Here is a 15206-nt window from a genome sequence, read left to right as displayed (position 1 = left end):
TGTACTCCATCTCATCATTGTTTAAGATCTGACCCACACAACGGTGTCATCCGCAAACCTAAAAATGGAGTTGGACTAGGGCATAGAACATAAGAGCAGGGAGGTTATGATGGAGCTGTATAAAACACTTATTAGGCCTTGTAGTTTTGGTCACCACACCATAGGAAGGATGTGATTGCAGTAGAAAGGGTGCCGAGGAGATTCACCAAGATGTTGCTGGGGCTGGAGCATTTCAGCTATGAAGAGAGGCTGGTTAGGCTGGGGTTGTTCTCCTTAGAGCAGAGAAGGCTGAGGGGGGGCATGATTGAGGTGCACAAAATTATGACGGACATAGAGAGGGCAGATAGGAAGAAGCTTAATAGAGGGGCCACTAACCAGGGGGCTTAAATTTAAGGTAAGAGGCATGAGATTTAGAGGGGATTTGAGGAAAATCTTTTTCACTCAGAAGATGATGGGAGTCTGGAATTCACTGTCCCACTCTCCCCCGCCCCTCTCTCCCCCGCCCCTCTCTCCCCTGCACCGCTCTCCCCCATCCCCCACATCTCTCTCCTCCATGTCCCACTCTCCCCTCTCCCCCATGTCCCACTCTCCCCCACTCCTGCCCTGCTCTCCCCCATCTTCTGCCCCGCTCCCTCAACTTTTCTCCATGACCCTCCCCTCCAGTATCTGTCCCAATTCTCCTCCCTCAGACACTTGCTCATCCTCTCCTGCCCGCATTCCATGCTCCTCCCACCAGTCCGTGCCACCATCCACTCTCCTCCCTCCTGTCCCTGTCCCCTCCACTCTCCTCCCACACTCCCTGCCCCTCCACTCTCTTCCCACACTCCCGGCCCCCTCCACTCTCCTCCCACACTCCCTGCCCCTCCACTCTCCTCCCACACTCCCTGCCCTCTCCTCCCACACTCCCTGCCCTCTCCACACTCCTCCCCCCACTCCCTGCCCCCTCCAGGCTCCTCCCCCCACTCTGCCCCCTCCAGGCTCCTCCCCCCACTCTCTGCCCCCTCCAATCTCCTCCCCCCAGAACCTGTCTCCTCCACTCTCCCCCCCCCCAATTCCCTGCCCCCTCCACTCTCCTCCCTGTTCATGTCCTCCCTGTCCCCTCCACTCTCCTCCCCCACTCCCTGCCCCCTCCACGCTCCTCCCCCCAGTCTCTGCCCCCTCCACGCTCCTCCCCCCAGTCCCTGCCCCCTCCATCCGGTCCCGTCCCCTCCACGCTCTTCCCCTTGGTCCCTGTCCCCTCCACGCTCCTGTCCCCTCCACGCTCCTGTCCCCTCCACGCTCCTGCCCCCTCCATGCTCCTGCCCCCTGTCCCCTCCACGCTCCTCCTCCTGGTCCCTGACCCTTCCACGTTCCTCCCCCCTGGTCCCTGCCCCCTCCATGCTCCTCCCCCGGTCCTTGCCCCCTCCACGCTCCTCCCCCCACTCCCTACCCAATCCACGCTCCATCCCTGCCCACTCCATGCTCCTCCTCCCCAACTCCCTGCCCCCTCCACACTCCTCCTCCCACTCCCTGCCCCCTCCACACTCCTCCCCCCACTCCCTGCCCCCTCCACGCTCCACCCCCCCACTCCCTGCCCCCCCCACGCTCCACCCCCCCCACTCCCTGCCCCCTCCACCCCCCCCACTCCCTGCCCCCTCCACCCCCCCCACTCCCTGCCCCCTCCACCCCCCCCACTCCCTGCCCCCTCCACCCCCCCCACTCCCTGCCCCCTCCACCCCCCCCCACTCCCTGCCCCCTCCACCCCCCCCACTCCCTGCCCCCTCCACCCCCCCCACTCCCTGCCCCCTCCACCCCCCCCCACTCCCTGCCCCCTCCACCCCCCCCACTCCCTGCCCCCTCCACCCCCCCCACTCCACCCCCCCCACTCCCTGCCCCCTCCACCCCCCCCACTCCACCCCCCCACTCCCTGCCCCCTCCACCCCCCCCACTCCACCCCCCCCCCACTCCCTGCCCCCTCCACCCCCCCCACTCCACCCCAAATCACTCCCTGCCCCCTCCACCCCCCCACTCCCTGCCCCCTCCTCCCCCCCCACTCCCTGCCCCCTCCACCCCCCCCCACTCCCTGCCCCCTCCACCCCCCCCCACTCCCTGCCCCCTCCACCCCCCCCCACTCCCTGCCCCCTCCACCCCCCCCACTCCCTGCCCCCTCCACCCCCCCACTCCCTGCCCCCTCCACCCCCCGCACTCCCTGCCCCCTCCACCCCCCCACTCCCTGCCCCCTCCACCCCCCCACTCCCTGCCCCCTCCACCCCCCCCACTCCCTGCCCCCTCCACCCCCCACTCCCTGCCCCCTCCACCCCCCACTCCCTGCCCCCTCCACCCCCCCCCCCACTCCCTGCCCCCTCCACTCCCTGCCCCCACTACCTCCCCCACTCCCTGCCCCCTCCACCCCCCACACTCACTGCCCCCTCCACCCCCCCACTCCCTGCCCCCTCCACCCCCCCACTCCCTGCCCCCTCCACCCCCCCCACTCCCTGCCCCCTCCACCCCCCCACTCCCTGCCCCCTCCACCCCCCCACTCCCTGCCCCCTCCACCCCCCCACTCCCTGCCCCCTCCACCCCCCCCACTCCCTGCCCCCTCCACCCCCCCCCCACTCCACCCCCCCACTCCACCCCCCCCACTCCACCCCCCCCCACTCCCTGCCCCCTCCACCCCCCCCACTCCCTGCCCCCTCCACCCCCCCCACTCCCTGCCCCCTCCACCCCCCCCACTCCCTGCCCCCTCCACCCCCCTCCACTCCCTGCCCCCTCCAACCCCCCCACTCCCTGCCCCCTCCAACCCCCCCTCCCTGCCCCCTCCAACCCCCCCACTCCCTGCCCCCTCCAACCCCCCCACTCCCTGCCCCCTCCAGCCCCCCCACTCCCTGCCCCCTCCACCCCCCCCACTCCCTGCCCCCTCCACCCCCCCCACTCCCTGCCCCCTCCACCCCCCCCACTCCCTGCCCCCTCCACCCCCCCCACTCCCTGCCCCCTCCACCCCCCCCACTCCCTGCCCCCTCCACCCCCCCCACGCCCTGCCCCCTCCACCCCCCCCACTCCCTGCCCCCTCCACCCCCCCCACTCCCTGCCCCCTCCACCCCCCCCACTCCCTGCCCCCTCCACCCCCCCCACTCCCTGCCCCCTCCACCCCCCCCACTCCCTGCCCCCTCCACCCCCCCCACTCCCTGCCCCCTCCACCCCCCCCACTCCCTGCCCCCTCCACCCCCCCACTCCCTGCCCCCTCCACCCCCCCACTCCCTGCCCCCTCCACCCCCCCACTCCCTGCCCCCTCCACCCCCCACTCCCTGCCCCCTCCACCCCCCCACTCCCTGCCCCCTCCACCCCCCCACTCCCTGCCCCCTCCACCCCCCCACTCCCTGCCCCCTCCACCCCCCCACTCCCTGCCCCCTCCACCCCCCCACTCCCTGCCCCCTCCACCCCCCCCACTCCCTGCCCCCTCCACCCCCCCCCACTCCCTGCCCCCTCCACCCCCCCACTCCCTGCCCCCTCCACCCCCCCCACTCCCTGCCCCCTCCACCCCCCCCCACTCCCTGCCCCCTCCACCCCCCCCACTCCCTGCCCCCTCCACCCCCCCCACTCCCTGCCCCCTCCACCCCCCCCACTCCCTGCCCCCTCCACCCCCCCCACTCCCTGCCCCCTCCACCCCCCCCACTCCCTGCCCCCTCCACCCCCCCCACTCCCTGCCCCCTCCACCCCCCCCACTCCCTGCCCCCTCCACCCCCCCCACTCCCTGCCCCCTCCACCCCCCCCACTCCCTGCCCCCTCCACCCCCCCCACTCCCTGCCCCCTCCACCCCCCCCACTCCCTGCCCCCTCCACCCCCCCCACTCCCTGCCCCCTCCACCCCCCCCACTCCCTGCCCCCTCCACCCCCCCCACTCCCTGCCCCCTCCACCCCCCCCACTCCCTGCCCCCTCCACCCCCCCCACTCCCTGCCCCCTCCACCCCCCCCACTCCCTGCCCCCTCCACCCCCCCCACTCCCTGCCCCCTCCACCCCCCCCCACTCCCTGCCCCCTCCACCCCCCCCACTCCCTGCCCCCTCCACCCCCCCCACTCCCTGCCCCCTCCACCCCCCCCACTCCCTGCCCCCTCCACCCCCCCCACTCCCTGCCCCCTCCACCCCCCCCACTCCCTGCCCCCTCCACCCCCCCCACTCCCTGCCCCCTCCACCCCCCCCCACTCCCTGCCCCCTCCACCCCCCCCACTCCCTGCCCCCTCCACCCCCCCCACTCCCTGCCCCCTCCACCCCCCCACTCCCTGCCCCCTCCACCCCCCCCACTCCCTGCCCCCTCCACCCCCCCCACTCCCTGCCCCCTCCAACCCCCCACTCCCTGCCCCCTCCACCCCCTCCACCCCCCCCACTCCCTGCCCCCTCCACCCCCCCCACTCCCTGCCCCCTCCACCCCCCCCACTCCCTGCCCCCTCCACCCCCCCCCCCACTCCCTGCCCCCTCCACCCCCCCCACTCCCTGCCCCCTCCACCCCCCCCACTCCCTGCCCCCTCCACCCCCCCCCACTCCCTGCCCCCTCCACCCCCCCCCACTCCCTGCCCCCTCCACCCCCCCCCACTCCCTGCCCCCTCCACCCCCCCCCCACTCCCTGCCCCCTCCACCCCCCCCCACTCCCTGCCCCCTCCACCCCCCCCCCACTCCCTGCCCCCTCCACCCCCCCCCCACTCCCTGCCCCCTCCACCCCCCCCCCACTCCCTGCCCCCTCCACCCCCCCCCACTCCCTGCCCCCTCCACCCCCCCCACTCCCTGCCCCCTCCACCCCCCCCCACTCCCTGCCCCCTCCACCCCCCCCACTCCCTGCCCCCTCCACCCCCCCACTCCCTGCCCCCTCCACCCCCCCCACTCCCTGCCCCCTCCACCCCCCCCACTCCCTGCCCCCTCCACCCCCCCCACTCCCTGCCCCCTCCACCCCCCCCACTCCCTGCCCCCTCCACCCCCCCCACTCCCTGCCCCCTCCACCCCCCCCACTCCCTGCCCCCTCCACCCCCCCCACTCCCTGCCCCCTCCACCCCCCCACTCCCTGCCCCCTCCACCCCCCCCACTCCCTGCCCCCTCCACCCCCCCCACTCCCTGCCCCCTCCACCCCCCCCACTCCCTGCCCCCTCCACCCCCCCCACTCCCTGTCCCCTCCACCCCCCCCCACTCCCTGCCCCCTCCACCCCCCCCCACTCCCCCCCACTCCCTGCCCCCTCCACCCCCCCCACTCCCTGCCCCCTCCACCCCCCCCCACTCCCTGCCCCCTCCACCCCCCCCCACTCCCTGCCCCCTCCACCCCCCCCCCACTCCCTGCCCCCTCCACCCCCCCCCCACTCCCTGCCCCCTCCACCCCCCCCCCACTCCCTGCCCCCTCCACCCCCCCCCACTCCCTACCCCCCCCCACTCCCTACCCCCCCCCACTCCCTACCCCCCCCACTCCCTGCCCCCTCCACCCCCCCCCACTCCCTGCCCCCTCCACCCCCCCCCACTCCCTGCCCCCCTCCACCCCCCCCCACTCCCTGCCCCCTCCACCCCCCCCACTCCCTGCCCCCTCCACCCCCCCCCACTCCCTGCCCCCTCCACCCCCCCCCACTCCCTGCCCCCTCCACCCCCCCCACTCCCTGCCCCCTCCACCCCCCCCCACTCCCTGCCCCCTCCACCCCCCCCACTCCCTGCCCCCTCCACCCCCCCCACTCCCTGCCCCCTCCACCCCCCCCCACTCCCTGCCCCCTCCACCCCCCCCCACTCCCTGCCCCCTCCACCCCCCCCCCACTCCCTGCCCCCTCCACCCCCCCCCCACTCCCTGCCCCCTCCACCCCCCCCCCACTCCCTGCCCGCTCCACCCCCCCCCACTCCCTGCCCCCTCCACCCCCCCCCACTCCCTGCCCCCTCCACCCCCCCCACTCCCTGCCCCCTCCACCCCCCCCCACTCCCTGCCCCCTCCACCCCCCCCACTCCCTGCCCCCTCCCACTCCCTGCCCCCTCCACCCCCCCCACTCCCTGCCCCCTCCACCCCCCCCCACTCCCTGCCCCCTCCATCCCCCCCCCCACTCCCTGCCCCCTCCATCCCCCCCCCACTCCCTGCCCCCTCCATCCCCCCCCCACTCCCTGCCCCCTCCACCCCCCCCCCACTCCCTGCCCCCTCCACCCCCCCCACTCCCTGCCCCCTCCACCCCCCCCACCCCCCCCCCCCCCTCCCACACCCCCCCACCCCCCCCCCCCCTCCACACCCCCCCCACTCCCTGCCCCCTCCACCCCCCCCCACTCCCTGCCCCCTCCACCCCCCCCCACTCCCTGCCCCCTCCACCCCCCCCACTCCCTGCCCCCTCCACCCCCCCCCACTCCCTGCCCCCTCCACCCCCCCCCCACTCCCTGCCCCCTCCACCCCCCCCCACTCCCTGCCCCCTCCACCCCCCCCACTCCCTGCCCCCTCCACCCCCCCCACTCCCTGCCCCCTCCACCCCCCCCCACTCCCTGCCCCCTCCACCCCCCCCACTCCCTGCCCCCTCCACTCCCTGCCCCCTCCACTCCCTGCCCCCTCCACTCCCTGCCCCCTCCACCCCCCCCCACTCCCTGCCCCCTCCACCCCCCCCCACTCCCTGCCCCCTCCACCCCCCCCCACTCCCTGCCCCCTCCACCCCCCCCCACTCCCTGCCCCCTCCACCCCCCCCCACTCCCTGCCCCCTCCACCCCCCCCCACTCCCTGCCCCCTCCACCCCCCCCCCCACTCCCTGCCCCCTCCACCCCCCCCCCCACTCCCTGCCCCCTCCACCCCCCCCCACTCCCTGCCCCCTCCACCCCCCCCACTCCCTGCCCCCTCCACCCCCCCCCACTCCCTGCCCCCTCCACCCCCCCCCACTCCCTGCCCCCTCCACCCCCCCCACTCCCTGCCCCCTCCACCCCCCCCACTCCCTGCCCCCTCCACCCCCCCAACTCCCTGCCCCCTCCACCCCCCCCCACTCCCTGCCCCCTCCACCCCCCCAACTCCCTGCCCCCTCCACCCCCCCCCACTCCCTGCCCCCTCCACCCCCCCCACTCCCTGCCCCCTCCACCCCCCCCCACTCCCTGCCCCCTCCACCCCCCCCACTCCCTGCCCCCTCCACCCCCCCCCACTCCCTGCCCCCTCCACACCCCCCCCACTCCCTGCCCCCTCCACCCCCCCCACTCCCTGCCCCCTCCACCCCCCCCACTCCCTGCCCCCTCCACCCCCCCCACTCCCTGCCCCCTCCACCCCCCCCACTCCCTGCCCCCTCCACCCCCCCCACTCCCTGCCCCCTCCACCCCCCCACTCCCTGCCCCCTCCACTCCCCCCACTCCCTGCCCCCTCCACTCCCTGCCCCCTCCACTCCCTGCCCCCTCCACTCCCTGCCCCCTCCACCCCCCCACTCCCTGCCCCCTCCACTCCCTGCCCCCTCCACCCCCCCACTCCCTGCCCCCTCCACCCCCCCCACTCCCTGCCCCCTCCACCCCCCCACTCCCTGCCCCCTCCACCCCCCCCCACTCCCTGCCCCCTCCACCCCCCCCACTCCCTGCCCCCTCCACCCCCCCACCTCCCTGCCCCCTCCACCCCCCCCACTCCCTGCCCCCTCCACCCCCCCCACTCCCTGCCCCCTCCACCCCCCCCACTCCCTGCCCCCTTCACTCCCTGCCCCCTCCACCCCCCCACTCCCTGCCCCCTTCACTCCCTGCCCCCTCCACCCCCCCACTCCCTGCCCCCTCCACCCCCCACTCCCTGCCCCCTCCACCCCCCACTCCCTGCCCCCTCCACCCCCCCACTCCCTGCCCCCTCCACCCCCCCACTCCCTGCCCCCTCCACCCCCCCACTCCCTGCCCCCTCCACCCCCCCACTCCCTGCCCCCTCCACCCCCCCCACTCCCTGCCCCCTCCACCCCCCCCACTCCCTGCCCCCTCCACCCCCCCACTCCCTGCCCCCTCCACCCCCCCCACTCCCTGCCCCCTCCACCCCCCCCACTCCCTGCCCCCTCCACCCCCCCCACTCCCTGCCCCCTCCACCCCACCCACTCCCTGCCCCCTCCACCCCCCCCACTCCCTGCCCCCTCCACCCCCCCCACTCCCTGCCCCCTCCACCCCCCCCACTCCCTGCCCCCTCCACCCCCCCCACTCCCTGCCCCCTCCACCCCCCCCACTCCCTGCCCCCTCCACCCCCCCCAGTCCCTGCCCCCTCCACCCCCCCCACTCCCTGCCCCCTCCACCCCCCCACTCCCTGCCCCCTCCACCCCCCCCACTCCCTGCCCCCTCCACCCCCCCACTCCCTGCCCCCTCCACCCCCCCCACTCCCTGCCCCCTCCACCCCCCCACTCCCTGCCCCCTCCACCCCCCCACTCCCTGCCCCCTCCACCCCCCACTCCCTGCCCCCTCCACCCCCCCCACTCCCTGCCCCCTCCACCCCCCCACTCCCTGCCCCCTCCACCCCCCCACTCCCTGCCCCCTCCACCCCCCCACTCCCTGCCCCCCCCCACTCCCTGCCCCCTCCACCCCCCCACTCCCTGCCCCCTCCACCCCCCCACTCCCTGCCCCCTCCACCCCCCGCCCCCTCCACCCCCCCACTCCCTGCCCCCTCCACCCCCCCACTCCCTGCCCCCTCCACCCCCCCACTCCCTGCCCCCTCCACCCCCCCACTCCCTGCCCCCTCCACCCCCCCACTCCCTGCCCCCTCCACCCCCCCACTCCCTGCCCCCTCCACCCCCCCACTCCCTGCCCCCTCCACCCCCCCACTCCCTGCCCCCTCCACCCCCCACTCCCTGCCCCCTCCACCCCCCCACTCCCTGCCCCCTCCACCCCCCCACTCCCTGCCCCCTCCACCCCCCCACTCCCTGCCCCCTCCACCCCCTCCACCCCCCACTCCCTGCCCCCTCCACCCCCCCACTCCCTGCCCCCTCCACCCCCCCACTCCCTGCCCCCTCCACCCCCTGCCCCCTCCACCCCCTGCCCCCTCCACCCCCCACTCCCTGCCCCCTCCACCCCCCCACTCCCTGCCCCCTCCACCCCCCCACTCCCTGCCCCCTCCACCCCCCCACTCCCTGCCCCCTCCACCCCCCCGCCCCCTCCACCCCCCCACTCCCTGCCCCCTCCACCCCCCCACTCCCTCCACCCCCCCACTCCCCCGCCCCCTCCACCCCCCCACTCCCCCGCCCCCTCCACCCCCCCACTCCCCCGCCCCCTCCACCCCCCCACTCCCCCGCCCCCTCCACCCCCCCACTCCCCCGCCCCCTCCACCCCCCCACTCCCCCGCCCCCTCCACCCCCCACTCCCCCGCCCCCTCCACCCCCCCACTCCCCCGCCCCCTCCACCCCCCCACTCCCCCGCCCCCACTCCCCCGCCCCCTCCACCCCCCCACTCCCCCGCCCCCTCCACCCCCCCACTCCCCCGCCCCCTCCACCCCCCCACTCCCCCCGCCCCCTCCACCCCCCCACTCCCCCGCCCCCTCCACCCCCCCACTCCCCCGCCCCCTCCACCCCCCCGCCCCCTCCACCCCCCCACTCCCCCCGCCCCCTCCACCCCCCCACTCCCCCGCCCCCTCCACCCCCCCACTCCCCCGCCCCCTCCACCCCCCCACTCCCCCGCCCCCTCCACCCCCCCACTCCCCCGCCCCCCTCCACCCCCCCACTCCCCCGCCCCCTCCACCCCCCCACTCCCCCGCCCCCTCCACCCCCCACTCCCCCGCCCCCTCCACCCCCCCACCCCCTCCACCCCCCACTCCCCGCCCCCTCCACCCCCCCACTCCCCCGCCCCCTCCACCCCCCCACTCCCCCGCCCCCTCCACCCCCCCACTCCCCCGCCCCCTCCACCCCCCCACTCCCCGCCCCCTCCACCCCCCCACTCCCCCGCCCCCTCCACCCCCCCACTCCCCCGCCCCCTCCACCCCCCCACTCCCCCGCCCCCTCCACCCCCCACTCCCCCGCCCCCTCCACCCCCCTGCCCCCTCCACCCCCACCACTCTGTGTAAAAAAACATCCCCCGCACATCTCCACTAAACCTTTTCCCCATCTTACCTTGAACTTGTGCCTCCTTGTAATTGTCATTTCTGCCCTGGGAAAAAGCTTTCAGCTGTTCACCCTATCTATATCCCTCATAATTTTATAAACTTCTATCAGATCGTCCCTTGATCTCTGTCTTTCCAGGGAGAACAAACCCAGTTTATTCAATCTATCCTCATTTCTAATACCGTCCATACCAGGCAACATCCTGGTAAACCTTTTCTGTACTCTCTCCAAAGCCTCCACGTCCTTCTGGTCGTGTGACCAGAATCGGACAGTATTCTGAATGTGGCCAAACCAACGTTTTATGTAACTGTAACATAATTTGCCTACTTTTATACTCCCACCCCACCCCCCCAGTCCCTGCCCCCACCACTCTTCTCTGCTGTATCTATCCCCTTCATTCTCCACCCATTCCCTGCCCCCTCTATTCTCCCCCCCGTCACTGCCCCCTTTCACTTCCCCCCCCCCCCAGGTTCCTGCGCCCCCACTCTCCTGCCCCCTCTGCCCAAACCCATCCTTTCTGTCCAGACTCCACTATTCCCCCCAACTCTATCCGAACCCGCCCTCTCTGCCCAAACTTCCACTTGCCCCCCTCCCCGTTCACCTTCCCTGTACCAGCATTCAGATCCACCTCTCACACTCCAAACTTTCCCACCCCACTTGCCTTCTAATCCATGGGCCTCCCCCCCCCAATTCCGAATACGTTCCCCACTACACTTGCCGCGCTCTCCACCCTGGTTCCCTACATCCTAAACCCCCCCCCCCCAAAAAGGTATCCCCACTACCCACCACCTTGCTCACCTGGTCTCCACCTGGGTCCCCCAACGCCCCCCTCTCCCCGACTTGGTTCCTCTCAGACCCACACTGATCGATGCCCTGGATCCCCCACCAACCTCCCCTCTTCCACCATCTTCATGAAACCTCCCTTCCTCTATCTCTTCTCCCATCCTCTGTCCACCTCCTCCACACACCTCATCCCTGCCATTCCTCTTCTCCCCAGCCCTTTCTCGGCTCCCACTCCCTCTCTTTTGCCCCCTCCATCCCCTCTCTTTTGCCCCCACACACCCCCTTTGTGCCTCCACTCCCCCCTTGCCCCCCCACTTCCTCCCTTGCCCCCCCACACCCCACTTCCTCCCTTGCCCCCCCACACCCCACTTCCTCCCTTGCCCCCCCACACCCCACTTCCTCCCTTGCCCCCCCACACCCCACTTCCTCCCTTGCCCCCCCACACTCAGTGCCCCTCCCCCCACCTCTTTACCTCTCACACCTCCCCCCCGCCGGGGGTTTGAACTCTAACGGCCGGGCTCGTGTTCTGGAACCCGCTGCCGCGCGGGAAAAGCGGTTCAAACGCCCGCCCGCTCAACCGCCGCCAAAGGGCGGGAGGGGGTGGGGGCGGCTTCTCCCTTCTCTGGGACTCTTCATCCCCCATTAGCAATAAGTACCAGAGCGGGGCTCCCCCTGTTAGTATTGGGCCCGGAGGGGCTGGAGAGGCAATCCCCACCTGTCCATGTCCCTCCATTAACAAAAGAGCTGCCTCAGGAGCGGCCGCCAGTAATATCCGGGAGAGGTATGATTTTATTATTCTTTTTATTTAGTTATCCATTCATTCAGTTCCGGTGCCGTCTCGGTGAGGGGACGCGGGCGGGAGCTTTTCTTTTCCGCGCCAATTTCAACAGGACTCGGCAGCGGGGGGGCAAAATCCTGAATGGGGCCGAGCGAGTCCCGCCCTCTCCCCGCGCTCATTGGCTCCCCTCCCAGCCAATGTTTGGGCGGTCGCTCGGGGTAACGGGGCGGCCATTGGTCGCCGTCCAATGCCAATCAGGCCCAATGGGCGGGGCTCATGGCCAGAGGGTGGCCCCGCCCCTTTTCCCCCATGCCGACTCACCTGGGTGACCAGGTCGGTCCCACCACAGAGAGAGAAAGAGAGAGACACTGGTGGCACTTGTGCATCTTTGCCAATCAAACTATTTTTTTTAATGAGATTTTTAAAAACAAATTATAGCCTAATCAGCAGTATGATTGAAACAGATTATCTGGTCAGTCCCAAGATGTGTACACTAGAAGATGTCCCAAGATCATAGAATCCTACAGTGCAGAAAGAGACCATTCTGCACCGACCACAATCCCACCCAGACCCCATCTGCATAACCCCATGCATTTATCCCCAGCTATTCCCCCGACACTATGGGACAATTTAGCATGGCCAATCCACCTAGCCCGCACACCCTTTAGACTGTGGGAGGAAACCCGAGCACCCGGAGGAAACCCACGCAGACACGGGAAGAATGTGCAAACTCCGCACAGACAGTGACCCAAGCCGGGAATTGAACCCGGGTCCCTGGCGCTGTGAGGCAGCAGTGCTAACCACTGTGTCACCGTGCTGCCCAAGGTGTGTAGGGTAGGTGTATTGGCGATGCTAAATTGCCCCTTAGTGTCCCAAGATGTGCAAATTAGGTGCTTTGGCCATGCTAAATTGCCCATTAGTGTCCCAAGATGTGCAGTTTAGGTGGATTGGCCATGCTAAATTGCCCCTTAAAGTATATTTATTATTGTCACAAGTATGCTTACATTAACACTGCAATGAAGTTGCTGTGAAAATCGCCTAGTTGCCACATTCTGGCTGGCGCCTGTTCAGGTACATGGGGAGAATTTAACATGGTCAATGCACCTAAACAGCAAATCTTTCGGACTGTGGGAGGAAACCAGAGCACCCGGAGGAAACCCACGCAGACTCGGGGGAAACGTGTAGACTCTGCACAGACAATGACTCAATCCAGGAATTGAACCCGGATTCCAGGTGCTGCGAGGCAGCAGTGCTAACTACTGTGCCACCGTGCTGCCCCCAAGATGTATCTGCAGGTTAGATGGATTGCCCGTGATAAATTGCCCTCAGTGTCCCAAGATATAGGTTAAATGGATTAGCCACGGGAAATGTGTGGGGTCATGGGGATGGGGTGGGGGAGAGGGATACTCTGTCAGAGAGCCAGTGCCGACTCGATGGTCCGAATGGCCTCTTGTGCACTTTAGGGATTCTATGATTATCATCATCGGATTCCTTTATTTGTGAGCATGCTGTGTGCAGCTACCCGCCAAAAGTACTTAATTGCCTTTGAATGCCAGACTTTCTTTCCTTTTAGCTCTTCCTCTCCAGTAGGCATCGTTGATTATCTGAGGATTCGCAAAACACAGCTTCTGTTGTAATTTTACTGTGGGACAGGGCTAGGAGTCTACTTTTAACTAGAATGGTGATTAAATCCATGTTGACATGAATCTGAACCACATGTAGCCATCTAGCCAATTGACAGTGGTCAGGACCAGGGGCACACAATGCACCACGAAATAGAAAGGGCATGTCAGAAAGGCAAGGTCACAGTGATCATGGGGGATTTCAATATGCAGGTGGACTGGGTAAATAATGTTGCCAGTGGACCCAAAGAAAGGGAATTCATTGAATGTTTACAGGACGGCTTTTTGGAACAGCTTGTGATGGAGCCCACGAGGGAACAGGCTATTCTGGACTTAGTGTTATGTAATGAGCCAGACGTGATAAAAGATCTTAAAGTAAGGGAACACTTAGGAAGCAGTGATCATAATATGGTAGAATTCAGTCTGCAATTTGAAAGAAGGAAGGCAGAATCAGATGTGAAGGTTCTACAGTTAAATAAAGGTAATTACAGGCGCATGAGGGAGGAACTGACAAAAATCGACTGGAAGCAGAGCCTAGTGGGAAAGACAGTAGAACAGCAATGGCAGGAGTTTCTGGGAGTAATTGAGGACACAGTGCAGAGGTTCATCCCAAACAAAAGAAAGGTTATCAGAGGGGGGATTAGGCAGCCATGGCTGACAAAGGAAGTCAGGGAATGCATCAAGGCAAAAGAGAGAGCCTATAATGTGGCAAAGAGTAGTGGGAAGTCAGAAGATTGGGAAGGCTATAAAAACAAACAGAGGATAACAAAGAGAGAAATAAGGAAGGAGAGGATCAAATATGAAGGTAGGCTAGCCAGTAACATTAGGAATGATAGTAAAAGTTTCTTTAAATACATTAAAAACAAACGGGAGGCAAAAGTAGACATTGGGCCGCTCCAAAATGACGCTGGTAATCTAGTGATGGGAGACAAGGAAATAGCTGAGGAACTTAATAAGTACTTTGCGTCAGTCTTCACAGTAGAAGACATGAGTAATATCCCAACAATTCAGGAAAGTCAGGGGGCAGAGTTGAATATGGTTGCCATCACAAAGGAGAAAGTGCTAGAGAAACTAAAAGGTCTGAAAATTGATAAATCTCCGGGCCCAGATGGGCTACATCCTAGAGTTCTAAAGGAGATAGCTGAAGAAATAGTGGAGGCGTTAGTTATGATCTTTCAAAAGTCACTGGAGTCAGGGAAAGTCCCAGAGGATTGGAAAATCGCTGTTGTAACCCCACTGTTCAAGAAGGGAACAAGAAAAAAGATGGAAAATTATAGGCCAATTAGCCTAACCTCAGTTGTTGGCAAAATTCTAGAATCCATCGTTAAGGATGAGATTTCTAAATTCTTGGAAGTGCAGGGTCGGATTAAGACAAGTCAGCATGGATTTAGTAAGGGGAGGTCGTGCCTGACAAACCTGTTAGAGTTCTTTGAAGAGATAACAAATAGGTTAGACCAAGGAGAGCCAATGGATGTTATCTATCTTGACTTCCAAAAGGCCTTTGACAAGGTGCCTCACGGGAGACTGCTGAGTAAAATAAGGGCCCATGGTATTCGAGGCAAGGTACTAACATGGATTGACGATTGGCTGTCAGACAGAAGGCAGAGAGTTGGGATAAAAGGTTCTTTCTCAGAATGGCAACCGGTGACAAGTGGTGTCCCGCAGGGTTCAGTGTTGGGGCCACAGCTGTTCTCTTTATATATTAACGATCTAGATGACGGGACTGGGAGCATTCTGGCCAAGTTTGCCGATGATACAAAGATAGGTGGAGGGGCAGGTAGTATTGAGGAGGTGGGGAGGCTGCAGAAAGATTTAGACAGTTTAGGAGAGTGGTCCAAGAAGTGGCTGATGAAATTCAACGTGGGCAAGTGCGAGGTCGTACACTTTGGAAAAAAGAATAGAGGCATGGACTATTTTCTAAACGGTGACAAAATTCATAATGCTAAAGTGCAAAGGGACTTGGGAGTCCTAGTCCAGGATTCTCTAAAGGTAAACTTGCAGGTTGAGTCCGTAATTAAGAAAGCAAATGTAATG

Source organism: Mustelus asterias, chromosome 9, assembly GCF_964213995.1.
Source record: "Mustelus asterias chromosome 9, sMusAst1.hap1.1, whole genome shotgun sequence".
Taxonomy (NCBI): domain Eukaryota; kingdom Metazoa; phylum Chordata; class Chondrichthyes; order Carcharhiniformes; family Triakidae; genus Mustelus; species Mustelus asterias.
Note: the sequence above shows the minus strand (reverse complement) of the source record.